Raw genomic sequence first — 18,280 nt, 5'->3', positions numbered from 1 at the left:
CATTGTGTATTGTGGTGTGGTGGTAGTGTGGTCTGGGATAATTTTTGTTTTGCGTGCTTGCGTGACTATGCGCGTTTGTCATCAGATCAACTATGAGCGACGAGAGCGAGCATGTGAGGAAGAATGCGAGATAGCCCTCACTTTCATCAGTGGACATCGAAATCGACGCAGCTGCAGAGAGGGTGCACCTGATCAAAAAGTAGTTGTTGCTCCACAACAACATGCTAGCAGCACTGTCCTCATCTTCCTGCTGTGCACGAATCAAGTTTGGGCCTACCATCGCGATGGACAATGGTTTGAGAAGATATTGCCAAACTTGGGAGGGCAGTGCTACCGCCCCGCAGGGGGGCGCCTGCAGCTTGCAGGCGTCGCGACGGTGAGTGGCGACACCGCGGGTTCCCGAGCATCCGCAGGGACATCTCCGCAAGGGGATGATGGTGAACTGTGCATCACCACGGACCCGAGCACCCGCGCCTCGCCGTGCGCGGCATCGCCGTGTCCGGGGAAAAGGGGATCCTGGTGGTTGAGCCGATGCCGAGCGTTTGGACCCTTAAGGCCCCTTGGCGGAAGCAACACACCACTTTGGCCCCAGCTTCCTGCAGACGGCACCTCCGGCCTGACCCGACCGGGGGGAATCGGCAGTCGCCTTTTCCTATCCTCCTCTTCATCTTTAACTTTCCTATCTCTGTCTCACAACTCTCCTATATCCTACTCACTTCTTGGTTTTTCCTTTTTTCCTGGCGGCGAGGGTTAACCTTGTGTGACCAACTACCCTGAGTTGCATCATATTTGGTTATAGTTGAGTTGTACAGCTGGCGTGGGCAGGACTTGCTATCAAGTTCCTGTCCCGTCCCCTTGTTGGACGAGAGCGAGCATGTGAGGAAGAATGCGAGATAGCCCTCACTTTCATCAGTGGACATCGAAATCGACGCAGCTGCAGAGAGGGTGCACCTGATCAAAAAGTAGTTGTTGCTCCACAACAACATGCTAGCAGCACTGTCCTCATCTTCCTGCTGTGCACAAATCAAGTTTGGGCCTACCATCGCGATGGACAATGGTTTGAGAAGATATTGCCAAACTTGGGAGGGCAGTGCTACCGCCCCGCAGGGGGGCGCCTGCAGCTTGCAGGCGTCGCGACGGTGAGTGGCGACACCGCGGGTTCCCGAGCATCCGCAGGGACATCTCCGCAAGGGGATGATGGTGAACTGTGCATCACCACGGACCCGAGCACCCGCGCCTCGCCGTGCGTGGCATCGCCGTGTCCGGGGAAAAGGGGATCCTGGTGGTTGAGCCGATGCCGAGCGTTTGGACCCTTAAGGCCCCTTGGCGGAAGCAACACACCACTTTGGCCCCAGCTTCCTGCAGACGGCACCTCCGGCCTGACCCGACCGGGGGGAATCGGCAGTCGCCTTTTCCTATCCTCCTCTTCATCTTTAACTTTCCTATCTCTGTCTCACAACTCTCCTATATCCTACTCACTTCTTGGTTTTTCCTTTTTTCCTGGCGGCGAGGGTTAACCTTGTGTGACCAACTACCCTGAGTTGCATCATATTTGGTTATAGTTGAGTTGTACAGCTGGCGTGGGCAGGACTTGCTATCAAGTTCCTGTCCCGTCCCCTTGTTGGACTCCGTGGTGGGTGGCTGGCACCATGACCGAAAAACAAAGTTTTTTTATGGCTCCCCAACTTTCAAAACCTGATCGCTCTCTCAAAAGAGGGCGGAACGAGGCAGACAACTTATTTCAAAAAAGAAAAGTAACTTTCCCCAAATATCATGTGATCCACAGTGAACAACAAGATAAACAGGCAAGAATAATATCCCCCTTCCTTGTGTCAAAGTGCTTGACTGAAACCCTAGGCATTGGTTATAAGCTGTCAAAAATGGCCAGCGGCGACTTACTGCTCGAACTGTGTGACAATGTCCAACATTCTAAGCTCTCCAACCTAACGTCCATAGGGGAAATCCCGGTCTCCGTGACTCCTCATCGCTCACTAAACACTGTCCGAGGCGTAATATCGGAAAATGATTTCCTTCACATAACTAAAAAAGAAATGCTCGAAGGGCTCATCGACCAAGACGTCATAGATGTCCACCGAATCAAAATCCGGAAGGACAACAAGGAAATAGACACAAAACACATGATCCTGACGTTCAACACCAGCACCCTGCCTGACACAATCGACGTGGGATATTTGAAAATCAATGTACGACCATACATACCAAACCCTCGCAGGTGTTTCAACTGCCAAAGGTTCGGCCACGGCTCACAGAGCTGCCGCGGTCGTAAAACTTGCGCAAAATGTGCCTCTAACGATCACCAGTCTGATGTATGTGACGCAGCCCTGTGCTGTCCAAACTGTGAAGGAGAACATGCTGCATACTCCAGGGCGTGTCCGTCCTGGAAGAAAGAAAAACAAATTATCACCATAAAGACCAAAGAAAACATCTCTTTTAAAGAAGCGAGAAGGCGTTTTGCGCTTACAAACACATTCTCCTTCACAGCAAAACAAAACTTCGCTGATGTGGTGCGCAGGGGCGTAGCACCGCACAGCACTCCGGCACCTGCCAAGGCCGCTCCCACTGAGCCTATGGCAGGGCCATCCACGCCCCAGGCAGGGTCAGCGAAAGCTGCCCTGTCACTGCCAAAGCAGGGACCGCCGGTCCATGGGTCGGCATCCCGCAGGACCTCCCCCCGTCGGGAGAGGCCTGAAACTAACACAACCGCGGCTGCGCGGTCCTCCAGCACCTCTGTTGAGGTGATGGATACAACACCCACTCCGCCTCCATTACAGCGGTGGAACAGCTCTCTTGAGCGAAAAAAAGACAGGCCCCTCATAACGGGCCCACCTCATAAGTAAATCTCCTTTCATTTTCTTTTAAAAACACAAGCATGGCTTTTTTAATTCAATGGAATTGTAGAGGACTTATGCGGAATTATAGTGACATAACAAATATTTTAGGGTCAATGTTACCCATAGTTTTATGTCTTCAGGAGACCAATCTTGGTCCACAACATGTACATATCCTGAAACATTATCAAACTTTTAGACGCGATCGCGAGCAGGCAAATCGACTCTCAGGAGGCGTCGCAATTGTCGTCCAAAGCGGCGTCCCTGCTCGAGAAATCAAGCTCAATACAAAACTTGAGGCGGTTGCAGTCAGCATCGTCAGCTATAAAACACTAACAATCTGTTCCGTATACATTCCTCCACATTTTACATTAACAGTCCATGATCTAGAAGAATTGATAGATGAACTTCCAGAGCCATATCTGGTAGTTGGGGATTTTAACGCTCACTCCGCTTTTTGGGGAAGCGAGCGCTGCGACTCTAGGGGGCAAACAATCGAAGATTTTATCCTCTCAAATACCATCTGTCTTTTAAATACAGGAAAAGCAACTTATTGTTGCCCAAGCTCGGCAAAAATGAGCTTTCTCGATTTAGCTTTCGCATCACCATCGCTTTTTACAGATTTTAAATGGGATGTTTTAAATGACCCCCTGGGAAGTGATCACCTACCTATTATCATCAGCCTCTCATCGTCTACTGCAGTCATCCCCACAAGACCACGGCGCTGGAAACTTCACCTCGCCGACTGGTCACTTTTTACAGCAAGTGCCACACTAGAAAAAGAATTTTGTGAAGATCTCAGCATAGACGAAATTAATGGAAAATTTACTACATGCATAATATCGGCCGCTACACTAGCCATACCACAAACAACAGGACTCGTACACAAAAAACATAAAGTATGGTGGACACAAGAATGCACATTGGCAAAAAAACAACAAAATAAAGCTTGGGGCTCTCTGCGTCGGTATCCCACAGCGGAGAACTTGATTGCCTTTAAGAGGGCCAAGGCCAGAGCGCGATTCGTTCGGAGAAATGCCGAGAAATCCTCGTGGCAGAAATATGTGTCCTCTATGAACAGCTCAATAACCTCAAAAGAAATGTGGGAAAAAGTTCGAAGATTCAGTAGTGACCATACCCCTTTCGCACTTCCTCTGTTGACTACACCCGGGACACAAACATCATTAGAAGAACAGGCCAACATACTAGGTGAGCATTTTTCTGAAGTTTCCAGTTCGTCCAATTACACACACGTTCCAGAAGCACAAAGCAATAGCAGAAAAACAAAAACTTCCATTTGCAGCAGGTATGCACGAGGACTACAATCAACCCATCACACTCCAGGAATTGATTAGGGCATTTTCTTCTGGTAAAAAGACAGCACCAGGCCCAGATAATGTGCATTACGCAATGCTTGCCCATCTCTCTGAGGCTGCCGTGCAGGCATTGTTGAAATTCTTTAACAAAATATGGACAACTGGAAATATACCTGAGGAGTGGAAGAAAGCAATAATAGTACCTTTTCTGAAACCCGGAAAACAAGCAACAAGTCCTAACAATTACAGACCGATAGCCCTCACCAGCTGCATCGCTAAATCTTTCGAAAGCATAATAAACACTAGACTGACCTTCACACTTGCATCTCGCCGACTCTTAGATTTACATCAATGTGGATTTAAGAAAGCATGCTCGACCACTGATCACCTTGTCCGCCTAGAAAACACCATCCGAGAGGCGTTCATCCACAAACAGCACTGTATCGGTGTCTTCTTCGATTTGGAGAAGGCATATGATACCGCGTGGAAGTTCGGCATCCTCCATGACCTAGCAGACCTAGGGATCCGCGGCAGGATGCTGAACTGCTTGAACGATTTCCTGACTAACCGCACATTCAGAGTCCGTCTGGGAGCAACTCTATCAACGACATTCACCCGAGAGAACGGCGTGCCCCAGGGATGCATTTTAAGTACGACACTCTTTATAGTAAAAATGAATTCTATGGCCAAAGTAATACCTAAGTCCGTAATGTATTCAGTTTATGTAGACGACATACAGATAGCATACACTTCTTCCAACATACTGTCCTGCGAGAGACAAATACAAATCACACTCAATAAACTGGCTGCTTGGGCAGAGAAAAATGGATTCAAGTTCTCCCCTCAAAAAACAGTAGCTGTTTTATTCTCATTACGACGAGGCCTACAGGTCGATCCCAATCTGTGCTTGAATCAAACCACACTGCCAGTCAAACAGGAACATAAATTTTTAGGCGTCACTTTTGACAAGAAACTTACATTTCTGTCACACATTAACAACCTGAAAAAGAAAGCATCCCAAGCCCTCAATGTATTAAAGGTACTCTCGCGAAAACGGTGGGGGTCCGATAGAGCATGCCTATTACAAATATATCGCTCTTTGGTGCGCTCCAAGCTAGACTACGGGTGTGTGGTATATGGTTCAGCAAGAGCATCCTACTTGAAACGACTGGACCCTGTTCATAATCTTGGTTTGCGCCTATCAACTGGAGCTTATAGAACATCCCCGGTAAAGAGTCTTTACGTTGAAGCTAATGAGCCCACACTAGAGGATAGAAGAGTCGCACTAACATGCACGTACATCCTAAAAACTCGTTCTCTTCCTAAACATCTCTGCTATCCCATTGTTACCAAGTGCCCATCCAAAAGATTATTTAACAATAAATCACAATCCATCCGGCCACTAATAATGCGCTTTGAAGATAAATGTGAAGAGTTAGGAGTACTGGATGCCCTGCCGAATATTGCACAAAAATATGAAAATTTACCACCATGGTACAACCTGCCTTCAGTGTGCGACTTCACACTGACACACTTACATAAAAAGGAAATGCCACATCAGCTCATACTACAAGAATTCTTTGAACTGCAAGAAAAATATGACACCTTCACTGAATTCTACACTGATGGGTCAAAAACAGAAAGTCATGTTGGATGTGCAGTAATTCAAGACAAAAATGAAAAAATGATACAACTGCCACAGTATGCATCGGTTTTTACTGCTGAGAGTTATGCAGTCTTTGTAGCCGTAGACCAAATAGTAAAAGAAAACATTAAAAATAGCGTCATTTACACCGATTCACTGAGTATGCTCAAAGCGCTGCACTGTAGAAACGCCGCTGAACCCATTATAGGAAACATCATACATAACATAATTAAAATAAAAAAACAAAATCATAACATTATATTCTGCTGGGTGCCCAGCCATGTTGGAATTGTAGGTAATGAGAGAGCAGATGCATGCGCAGCACAAGCTCGAATTGATCAAATAAAACAAGATAACATACCACGCAGGGATTTTTTGAAATTAGTGCACAGTAAACTCAGAATTAAGTGGCAGGCTGCATGGGAAGAACAGGCAAACAACAAACTGCATTCTATAAAACCCGTTTTAGGAGAATGGAAATCATGTAGACATCAAGAACGTTTTACCGAAGTTATTTTATGTCGGCTACGCATTGGGCACACACACCTTACACACAACTTTTTACTGACAAAACAAGACAAACCTCTTTGCGAAATGTGCGGCGATGTACTCACTGTAAACCACATTTTAATTTCATGTAGAAAACTGGAACAACTAAGAAAAAAATATTTTACAACACTCTACAATGAATACATCCCATTACACCCCAAGTTGCTTTTAGGTGATCAAGCACTGGTTGATCTTTCAAGCATTTTTAAGTTTCTTAATGAAGCCAATGTTTTAAACAAACTCTAGGTATAAAAAGTGTAACATTTAACAAGAACCTAACCTTGTGTTTGGCGCATCATAGCCATAGTTGCTTTTGCGCCATTAAAATCAATATAACTAACTAACTAGGCAGTGCTACCGGCAATCATTCCGAGTGTCGGAAACAACCTTCAAATACATATTTGATGTCTGCCGTCCAACAATGACACAACAAACCACAAATATGCGGCAGGCTGTTGGTATAGAGAAGCGAGTCGCCGTGGCACTCTATAAACTGTGTTCGTCAGCTGAGGACTGTACAATTGCTCATTTGTTCGATCTGGGGAGGTCGACGGTTAACACGATATAGAGAGAATTTTGCGAAAACTGTCGTGGAAGTTCTGGAGGCAAAATGGGTAAAGATGACGCCTGGTGAGATCGCCGACCCTTGAGGGAGTTGCAAGCTGTTTGTGGCTTCCCACATACAGTAGGTGCCCTGGATGGGTGCCATTTGCCGATTTCCCCACCGAAGGAGCATGCCAGTGATTATTATAACTATAAGGGCTGGTAAGTACGCACATAGGGCGAGTATTAATGCTTGCTGAATGTATGTTGCATGCGCAACCTATTCCTAGACAAGGTAGGAAGTGTGCAGAAAGAAATTTGGTATTCTTTAACATAAATTTGCATTCCATTTATGTTTAGCCTAAAGGACAGGTGTGCATAGATATTCAATAATACCACTAAGTTTGCTTGCAGGTACTGAATTGTAAAATGGAAGCTGGTTCCTTTCGAATATATTGAAATCTATGTTACCACTGGTACTGAAAGTGTTGCTTTATAAAATGGTACACGTGCAGTCAAACTACATTGGTGCTTAATTCGAACATTAGCTTTTATAATTCTTGATGGTCACTGTAAACAAGTAATGGGCACCGCTACAAATCACCTTTGTGCAACTGATCTCTGCGAACAAAGCACGACCTAGCCGGTGTGTGTTGTCACCATCCTTTTTTTTTGTACTGCTGTACCACTTGTTAATCAATGACCGAAGTAGCCCAAACTGCCACTGGCCTTCGAGTCAATGGATTACAGAACTGTGTCACATGGCAGATGTGCATCGTAGTTCGACCCTGTTTAGTTTTTATCATATTGAGCCACGCTCAGTAATAGCTTATGAACCAACAGAACCTTTTAAAAATCTCTGCATACAAAATTCTTATGGCTATTCGGTAAATGCTGTACAGACTGCTACGTATTAAAACTGTCAGTGTGCTGAAGAATGATGCATATCGCTTTATACATCAGTTTGCTCAACATCAGTTTGCTTGTGCATGCTTGTATGAAACGATTTCTCAGCATTGTAAACTGGTTTTGCATGGAGTTAGTAGCATTGCATATATTTTAAAATTAGGCACACAGAGATATACAGGCTGAAGTGACAGCTGCAAGCTTTCAACTGCTCTTCGTGACATGTGCCAATCAAATGTGCACGCCCTTGCAAAAAAGTGTCAAATGGACTAGCGTTTTATGCTGTATTTTGCATCAGTGTACGCTGCCGTTATTAAGTCACAGAGCTTGGTTGATTGGTCATTGACTACGATGTCAATTTTGCTTTCAGGTATATTGTGATCCTGATGGCTTTGGTGGACCACAAGTACAGGTTTCGGCTCACTAGCGTTGGATCCCCAGGAAGATCCCATGATTCCCATGTGTTTCAAAGCTCAGCACTGGCGAAAGTTATTGAGCGACCTAAATTTAGGCACCCAAGCCTTACTGTTGGTGGCACTGATGTGCTGCCACTCATCCTGTGTGACCAAGCATTTCCTTTGACGCCCAACCTCATAAAGCCCATTGCCAATCCACACATCCAAGCGGAAAGAACGTTAAACTACGAACTTTCAAAATCAAGAATTGTTGAGAATGCCTTTGGAAGGCTAAAAGCTCGTTTCAGGTTCTTAATGAAGCACATGGAATGCGATGTCAAGAATGTGCCAATTGTTGTGCATGCGTGCTGTGTGGTGAAAAATATCTATGAAAATTTCAATGACTGCATATCACAGCAGTGGCTGAATGAAGCAGAGCTGCAGGACACACTGCATGAGCAACCATCACAAACAACGTACATGCAAGCTGCAAGTGGAGTAGAAGTCAGAGATGCTGTTATTAAATATTTTCAGCAAATTGGACAGCACTGAACAGAGCCAGTAAAAGCACATGATTAAGTTTTATTGAAGAAATCTGCCAGGAGGTCCGCCAGTTTCTCTTGTGCTCTTACTTGCCTTTCCCTAAGCGCCCGCTCATCTTTCGAAGCCTTATCAAGGGCTACAATAAGTTCTCATTGTTGTTCCAAGAGCGCTTCCTGAAACTTCTGTTGGGACACACGTTTTCTCTTCCGGTGTGGCCTCTGGCGTTCACTACAACTTCCACTGAGTTCAGAGGTTAAAAGCATTGCTGTAGTCTCCATTACGCCTTCAGGGTCTATATTCCCATGTTCCATAGCCCGCTCAACAGCGGGCTCGCCTGAAATGCTTCCAAGCTCGTCATCTGATGTCGATGGCTGGCTGGCTGCATTTCTGAAATGAGCGTCGATGGCTGGTTTTCAGACTGCATTCCTGAAATGATCTGAAATAAAGATATCAAAGAGAGATTCTTGTATGCCTTCAGAAAACATGAAGGTGATGTTCTTAGTGGCATGCGAAATTTTGTAAGTTCATGGTTACCAAGCTACAGCAAAAGCATGCGACTGAAATAAAAGTTTGACCTACGTAATGTGCTTGCTTTAAAAGGCAACATTTGCATGGACTTGCAACACAACAATGCAAGTTGTTAAATCAGTCAGGCATCACTCTGGGTGCCTGATCAAATTTGCAATGAAAGAACCACGGCGCTTTTGCAGATTTTTGAAGAGTTGAACTTATAAATTGTGATTAGAAATGAGCTTTATGCCGAGGCTGTGAAGGAAGAAAGTTTGGTATTTATTTCATTTAGGTTCATATTGATGTTGCTTGCTAGGTAAACAGGAAGTGAAAGTGCGTCTCACCTGTTCAACAGTGTCTTCCGGGCAGCACTCGTGCTCTCTTGCACAACAGAGCGATCGTTCACAGGAAGGCTGCCTAAATATCTGTGGAGCTCTCTAAAATAAGTTGCGTTAACACGTTTTGGCGGGCTAGTTGGTTAAGCATCTTGAATAAACAGCGCGAACAAAGACGAGCACAAGACAAGACAAATTCATGTTGTGGCTCTGGAGCCCGTTGCGTTATCCCTTGCCTCTTTCCTAAAAATAAATGGCAAGCACAGTTAAGAAATAGGACAAAGAATGCATGTGAATTAACAATACAAGGCATACAGCTCGCTCAACGCAGCGGTGTTACTTCTATCAATGTATATACTTGAACATTAGCACTAACGCCAGCTAGTACAGCAAGAAACTAAAGTCTAGGTGCAAGTGGGAGAAAACTGCTCAGACACTTCACCAACATCTGCAGTTGAAAACGACAGAACATCTGCCCTCTTTGCAATCATTACTGCCGACTTCGATCGCTGAGAGGTAGCGCATGCATGCGTAGAAAGAAGACACTCACCTATATTTTTGAGTCAACTTGTCGATTTTCGATGGACTTGCTTGCATGTCTTGACAATGCCTTTGGCGGGCAGAGCCTGCACAATAGCATCGTACACCTTCGCATTGCGTTTTTCCCCTCGCAGCTGCTCTTAACAGTCTTCCCAAAAGCAAATTAATGCCCACGTTTCCGCTTCGGTCCACATCCTGTGTGGGATAGGTGGCCGGCTGCGCTCCTCTTGGGAAAGACGTGAATCACTCATTCCGCATGGACGGAACATGCGATCGCATTGACCAAAACAACAAAAAATGGCGCAGTCATGGCAAACGCAGCAGCCATTCCAAGAACGTCCGGTTCGAGAGTCGAATGTAGCTGCTCAACTCAAATACCTCAGTCAGTGCTCAACTACTATATTATATGCAATAAAAACAGTTATAATTGCAGGTAAAAATGCAATTAATAAAAATGAGGGTGATTTCTTGACTCGAAATTCAAGCACGCTGGGAACAAGAGTACTCCCTTCAGTCTGCAAGGGAGATCTTCCATCTCCTTTCGCTAGGAACTTCCTTAAACTTCCTTTGCTAAAGGACTGCCGTGTGACACGGCATGCATCTTCCTCGAGATAAAGACGTCCTTGGTTGAAGGGAGTTGAAAGGACTTTAGCCGTGTCCGTGTGACAGGGGTATTAGTTGCTTATGCGCTATTAAACTCAACACAACACAAGAACCTGCATAAAAGTAAGAATTAGCTCGTGAGAGATCATGAGGTATCAAAGCCTTTCTTTGAGGATTATCTCGCAGTGCATTTGTAAAAGTTATGCAAACGATGCTTATGCACTAACTTTGCAGTGGTGCCGCACTACTCAGAACTAGACTGTTTGCCAATGAGCATTTTTAGCAACCCACCAGTACAAGCGTGCATCACAAACTCAAAAACGAACATGCTTGCAGAAAGCATGATTGTCAGTGCCTCGAGAGTTAGATTTCATGATTAAAAATTGCTAGTTTTGCAATCGTAGAATCGACTTGTACACCGCTACCGATGTGATCCTCTGTCAAAAGTGGTCGGTGTAAAGCGAAAATTTGATAGCTACACAATAAGCTTGACACTGCGCGATCGCTGCCAAACACAGCGGTTAAACCACTGAAGAAACGAAAACTACACAAAAAGCTTGACACTGCGTGATCGCCGCCGAACACAGCAGTTAAATCACTGAAGAAACGCATAGAGTGCATGTTTTTTGATCGAACAGTCAGCACATTTGTGCCGCTGCCGAAAACTCGATGCATGCCATTAAGCCATTCTGGTAACGCGACGATTTAAAAACACCTCTGCTCAACTCCTTGCGATCACTGCAGTGCACGACAGAGACTGCCTCAGAAGCGGCGGCATCGGTTTCACTTATGTTTATATAAAATTGATGTACCCGCGGTTCTTTACAAATATGTATGTCGATGCAGCCTCTGTGTCTACGAAAGAACACGTGTACGTGCATGCCGTTTCGGTGGTAGTTTCTGGTAGTGGTGCAACCCCTTCGCACTGCAGGTGCGGGAGCGTACGGGATGCTTGGAATGGCGACAAGGGAGTGAGGGCTGACTCACCTCCCCCGGTTTGAAGGGATTAGTGTTTCAGACGCGCCCGCCAGGGTCACGTTTGGACTGATTGTCCGGCTGTCAGCTCTTGACCGAAGGCATCTGAGGACTGGCATTCTTGACCGCCCCTGTCATCTGCGCGCCCTTTAAGAAGGGGTCGGATGGGGACAAGCTTGAGTGGGCTCCGCGGAGAGAAAGCCGCCACACGTGCTTCCGGGACCCTGAGCCGCGGCGCCGCATTCCTGAAGTTGCCCAGCCTGTGCCTTGCTGAATGGACTGCCGCCCTGCTCCCCGGTCGACTGTATGTTCGCTCACCTGAACTTTCTTTCCAACTGTCGCCGTGATCTCTGTAAACTCTTTCTTAATCCAATGTGTAACTTAATTTAGTGTATTTATTGCAATGTGTGTTTTTTTCCATAAGACTGCTGTAATTGTTTTGTAAAATTTCCATTACTCTTGTCAAAGCTGTAGTATTCCTAGCATTGATGTGATAGACGTTTTGTTGTTGTTACCTCCCAACACGTCTCTATCTCATTCACTACGCTTGCTTACCGGCTACGCCGTGCATCGAACGGCCAACCCCCCTATGTGGGGGAGGGTTACCGTGGGGGAGGGTTACCGCACACGAAGGGACAGCATGTGTGCGGCGCCGGGGGAGTTCCTTTCTTGATGAGAGGAGGTTAAAGTTGTCCAAATGAAGGAGCCGAGGCAATCATGAGCCTGGAGTCGCGAGGCGGGTCGCTAAATCTGCCTGGCTTTGAGAGGTCAGCAGATCCCGTGGTACTCACTCAATATGTACTGGCTGCGGGATGCGTGCCGCGAGCCGGTGAATGTCCTGACATATCGTGGGACAGCTGCTAACACGTCGTAGCAACCGGACAACTTGAAGGGCGTCAGTGCCGATGACAACCCGGGCTACAGAGAGCAGTTGTGGCGGTCACGGAGCAGAGTGCTTCTTGAACTTTAACGAGCTCAGCACAAAAGGACGTAGAGGTTCCGTAAGTTGAAAGCCTAGAGGTTTGATTCAGGGTAGGTCTGCACTTGCAGTAGATTGCTGTTGTTGCTTCACAGGCTTGGATGCTTGTGTCTATGTAGACAACAATGGATCCATCAGGCAGGCAAGCATCTTGTTTTTCAAATTTCTGGCAAAACAGCGATGCCAAATTAGCAGACTTCCGTCGGCGATTATCTGTTGGCTTGTTGTCGCTGAGCTGTACAAACTTCCATGGGAGAACTGGCGTTGGCGGCTGAAGAATGGAGTGTGACCTTGCATAAGTCCTCAGTGCATACTTGGAGTGCAATAGACTGGCCTTAAGGCTGCGCGCATTATGGCGCTTCTGCACTATCTTATCAGTGGTATTGAGCTGTGCATTCTCTTGTAAAGCTGACTGGTGTGATGCGTGGAAGGCATGTAATGGTCCTCATAGCCTCTCGGTTCACGGCTTCAAGGCGATCCAATTGGACTCTTCTAAGATGTTGAAATTGGTCTTGATAAACAATATGTGGCTGCAGAACTGCCCTCACCAATTGCCGTGCAATAAACCAGCCTGCGCCACCCATTTGTTGATGAGCTACTTAACTTATTGGCAAACAATTTGAATGACCAGAATTCTCGCTATTCTGTGAAAGTACACAGCTTTGTTTGCAATGCTCCTGCAAAATTTGTGCTGATGACAAAGTCGCACACAGGGTGCTCGAGTTGTCCACGTTGTGATGCAGAAGGAGACTACATAAATGGCAAGGTGGCTTTTCCTCCAACAGCTGGCACTCCGAGGACAAATTCATTTAGGGAACAAAGGGATGAGGAGCAGGTATGACTTTGCTTTGGCTTTGGCTTGGGAGTGAAATGGTGACATCATCTTTAGAGCAGCGTGGTGGAACCTCCACGCCACTCATATCAGTCGCAACTGCACACAGCAACATGGCCGCGCCAACCTTCTCAAGCCTGCCTTGCGTGCACGCTGGCGAAGCAGGGAGCATAAAATATCAGTAATATTTTTTCCATGAACTCTAGTATAAATTACAGGTGCACAAATTAAAGCAGTAAATATGGTAACTGCTGATATGTTGTTTGCCATTCTAACTCTCGAAATGGGTTGGCTTGAGTGCTGAACTAAATCTATGCATCAGTGATTATATTGCAGTTTTTTGCTGTGACCTTAGTTGAGCGACATGTTGTAGGCATCGTTTGGTGATGAAACCAAAACAGTCTGAGCGGAGAATTCAATTATAAGTTATTTAGCAGTTGTTAGCGAATAAAACGCGGCAACAGTATTTTAACTACTAACATCATTTGAAGGAAGGTAACTGAAATCGGGTGTCTATAGTCATTTAATCCTTAATGAGGGTATAATTTGCAGTTTCTTTCCCGTCAGACAGCATGGAATCGGCACTTGGAGTGCTTAACTCTGAAGGGATGATGCATTCTTAAATTTAAGAAGAGAAAAGAGAATCAAGGTGCACAAAATGTCGAAGAAACACTGTGACAAAGTCCTTTAAAGGACTCTGGCGCCTATTCACGAATACGCGTGCATCATGTGGGACCCACCACACATGTTCATATCAGCAGCCTAGAAGCGTTACGAAATTGAGCTTCTCGCTTTATCAAAAGTTTTAAATTTTTCGAAGAGCATTTCAAATAATGGCGACTAAACTTGGCCAGCCTTTCTTCGCGCTGCATACGATATCGCCTCACGTTATTGCTCGACATACTTTTTAAGGAAATACCCTTCGATAAAAGGTATTTTCTCGACTCAACTTATGTGTCTAAGTGGCACGAGCACTTCTAAAGATTAAAGGGATACTGCATTAAATTATAGGTGGTCTAATCTTCTGCTGGAATGAAAGCTGGAGTTTTTAAGATGACTGAAACCATATCATTTTTTGCACGAAGCCAGCGGAAACCCCCTTTTTCCCCTCATATTTTTTCTTGAGCTGGTGCACCTGGCAGCGGCGCCCCGAACTACTGCTCCTTGGAAGCTGCGACATCATGCGCCTGCCTGCCTCCGTGCCCGGCCGCTACGGTGGCACACCGTGCACCTGCTGCAGTTACGTGGACGCTATGCGCCACATAGGGGATGTGCTGAGAGTGCCGCCGATTGTCTAGAGTCTGAGCTCGAATTTGATCCAAGCAGCTGCCAGACAAGCAAAGGGTGGGGGTGCCACAATATTATTCCGCTAAAGGTTGTAACAGTAGTGAGGCGCGGGAAGGGACACGCCGTGTCATGCCTTACCAAAAAAGGCTAAGCTGTGAAGAATGGATCCGTGTGGCGCAGTTAGCTTTCCCGAAAAACCTTTAGGTCCGAATTTTTATCGCAGGAATTTAATCAACAGCGACTAATATATAAACCTTTCTCTGTTCCGAATCCACATGACTGAAATGACAGTGCCTCAAACGTGACTCATTTCTGTACCTAATGTCACGTATATTTGTGAGGGAGACATTATTGAAGTCCTTGAGCCAGGCAGGAGGAAGCGGTTGTTGTCCTCGATACAGGGGCAATGGCAGTCGATAAGCAATAGCGCAAGCATTACATCGTTGTCTTCCAGGTCAGCTGTGTGCCACCGCGCAATACAAGGTCGCAATATTGCCTAGAAAGCGCGACAGCTGCGCTTTAGCGAAAAGGGGACCTAAACTACATGAAAATTACAAGTCACTTATGAAGAGCGCGGAGTTTACTGCAAGAAATTACTCTATCTCATGTTAGTGCACGTAATTACAGAGGGTAGCCAAAAATGCAGCAGCATTTGTTAGATGCGTATTTTCCTTGTCAATAGACAGTTTAGAAGTATTTTCACTTGTTCCAGTTTTTTCGCTGATTCAAACAACCTCGCATGGAAAATCATCTCGGATGCGGTGCGGAACAGAAATACGCATTATAAACGCTTCCGTCTCCCTTATTCTGAACGTCTAGTACATTCACCAAACAAACTGCCCGCAGGCAATAATGTGTATGCTTGAACAGGCAGTAAATACAGTTAAACCTCGATATAACGAAGTCGTAAAAATCGGCACTTTACTTCGTTATAATGAAATTTCGTTGCATCGAAATTTCGTACCTAGCATGCGGAAACATTACCAACTCACTTGCCAGTTGTAAGCACTCATCCTTTATTTTCTCTGAAAGTAATCAGTGACTTTCTTTTGCGTCTGCTTTGCAATCAGAGATGGCCTCACACTGCGTTCATAGGCCCACAAGGATTGCATTGCATCTTGCTGCCCAATCGAACTTGCGTGGCGCCGCAGAACATCAATTGCGTCAAGCACTTCGCGGCTGCTCGGGGCATCGTCGTCTTCAGCATCGATATCGCTGCCTGGGTCCTCCTAGCACATGCTTCCTAGCACATCCTGCACGATGGAGTCGTCGGTAACTTCCTCGGTGGCAACGACGCAAGAGTCTGCGTAGAGGAAGTCTTCCAGAGCGACACCGTCAGGAACGGCCCCGTCACTCTCCAGGCACCTCCATGCTTCTTCAAGGCCGGCTTGATCGCCTTCCTCGCCATCGAACGGAGCCCTTTCATTAGCCTCCGTGCTCTTATTGTCTTCGGAGGCACTCGCTGCTGCTGCCACGCCGTTCTCAAACCCGGTTTTCCGGAAGCAGTTCTTGATAATTTCCTTTGATGTCGCCTTCCACGATGCTGGGAGCGAATTCCACGCGCCCCATGAGGCCCATTCGCGTGGGTTACCCAAGTCACTCACGCTAGCACCGCTTTCCCCGCGGCCGTCATCGTCACGGCGACATTTTCCTTCCGGGTAAATTTCTTTAGGATACGCGACTTCGTTGTAATGAAATTGCAGCAATATTACTTTGTTATGTCGAGGCAAAATATACATGGTTTCCAATGGGGAATAAGTTGAATATGCCTTGTAACTTCGTTATATTGAGGATTTCGTTATATTGAAGTTCGTTATATCGAGGTTTAACTGTAAATATATCGTGTAATAGTGTTTTCATGTGAGCATGCGCAAATATAGGAAAAATTGAGGAACTTCGCTCATGCTCGAGACCATCAGAAAGCAACTACGTTGCCAATTTACTAACAGGCCAATGCTAAAAGTATCGCGCGCCAGATCTCGTTTATGAAATTTACACACACAAGTGTGGCAGCATAGCAACAGTGCTCCAGGAAAAAAAAAACTGAGTGCTGCATACTTTTCCGTTACGTCGATGCAATTAAGTTGACTGCTTTTATATGTCAAGAACTCACTCCATTCTTCCGCACTGCCTACGTGATGTATAAGCCCTATTTCAAATCCGCTCCGCCCTGTCATGGCGCCTGGTATTTTTGTGTGGCTGGAGCAATGAATGAAGGTGATGCCCCGATTTACCTTCAGCAGAGAATATGTTTTAATACTTAATTCAGGAAAGCTTGTCTAGGTGATATCAAATTTGATTATAATATGCATAGCTACCACAACAGGGAGCGCGCCTGTGCAAAATGTCATCTTCCAGGCTCGTTTTACTTGTCGTCGCTCAATGAGGCTGCAGGGTTGCGCCCGTATCCATGGCCGTTTCGATACCTGAATGATATAATCGATAGGTAGGCTTAACGCCTCAGGAGCAAAGGAACAAGACTACTGCTGCGAACAGACACCAGAACACAACTGCCAGCCGTGGCTGCATGAGCCAAGGCTGGGTGCAGTCTATTTTCTTCGCCGGGTGGCACGCGCTATCCGGTTCCCGGCACCATCCAAGAGAGTGCTACAGTTACTATCACAGGCTGTAACCGTCGATGAGTTTTATGTTTCCATGCTGCCAACTCTGAACTTCCAGGCGCGAGAGCTGAACTGATGTCACGCTGCCCCCGCCTGGACGGGTGGCAAATGGCACGCACTCACAGAACCTACAAAATAATGCCATCCACGTAAAAATAAAGACTGAAACTTTAGATAATCACACCTTCTGAACCCAGTTTCGGAGAATTTTGCAGAAAGTCTCAATTTAATGCACTATCCCTTTAAGAAACTTTTTGCCTGCATGTTTGTATAATGTATCGTTTTTTCCATGCACTATCAGCTAGTGGAATGTTTTCACTCCTGACTATGAAAGCAGCAGCGGATGCATAGTTTTGTGATTTACTTACCCGGAATTTTTAACTGTACCTCGCTTGTTTGTGCTTATATTCCTTTACTTATTTTCGTGGTATTGTCTTCAATGCTTGTTGCTTTCAACCGATGTTTTCTGCTATTGTAATCTTGATCCAAATAGGTGCTTGTTGACTTGTATACCTGTCAAGGCAATGTGTAGGTATTGAAATAAATAACTGAATAAAAACTAATTGCCCATTTTCACCAGCTCTACCATAAGACAGAAATCTGACTGCCCTTAAAGGCCTCTGTTGAGGTATTACATAAGCTTGAACATGAAATGTTTAAAGTTAGGTACAAACCAGGCTATTCATGTTTCATAGCTAGGAATTTAGTGTTACCAACAATGATAAATGACCTCTAGTGCATGTTTTTCTTTTCTTTTCTTGCAACAGAAATGGCAGGATACATAGGACTTTGCTTGCTTTTTTTTTCGTTAAACCTTTATTCAATGCCCCATGAAATGCGCTATGCATGGAG

General features: G+C 45.7%; 1 long non-coding RNA gene across 3 annotated transcripts in view; it reads left to right on the top strand.

Moving 5' to 3' along the window:
• LOC144121923 (uncharacterized) overlaps nt 1-15,200 on the top strand; it is a 116,971-nt gene extending 101,771 nt beyond the window's left edge. For all 3 annotated transcript variants that reach the window (XR_013312738.1, XR_013312737.1, XR_013312739.1), the window contains one exon: nt 8,179-15,200. This is a non-coding gene — a long non-coding RNA (uncharacterized LOC144121923). The remainder of the gene's footprint in view (nt 1-8,178) is intronic.
• The last annotated feature ends 3,080 nt before the right edge of the window (nt 15,201-18,280 follow it).

Source organism: Amblyomma americanum, chromosome 2 (assembly GCF_052857255.1).
Source record: "Amblyomma americanum isolate KBUSLIRL-KWMA chromosome 2, ASM5285725v1, whole genome shotgun sequence".
NCBI classification, from domain to species: Eukaryota; Metazoa; Arthropoda; class Arachnida; order Ixodida; family Ixodidae; genus Amblyomma; species Amblyomma americanum.
This window is presented reverse-complemented; position numbering and strand designations above follow the sequence as displayed.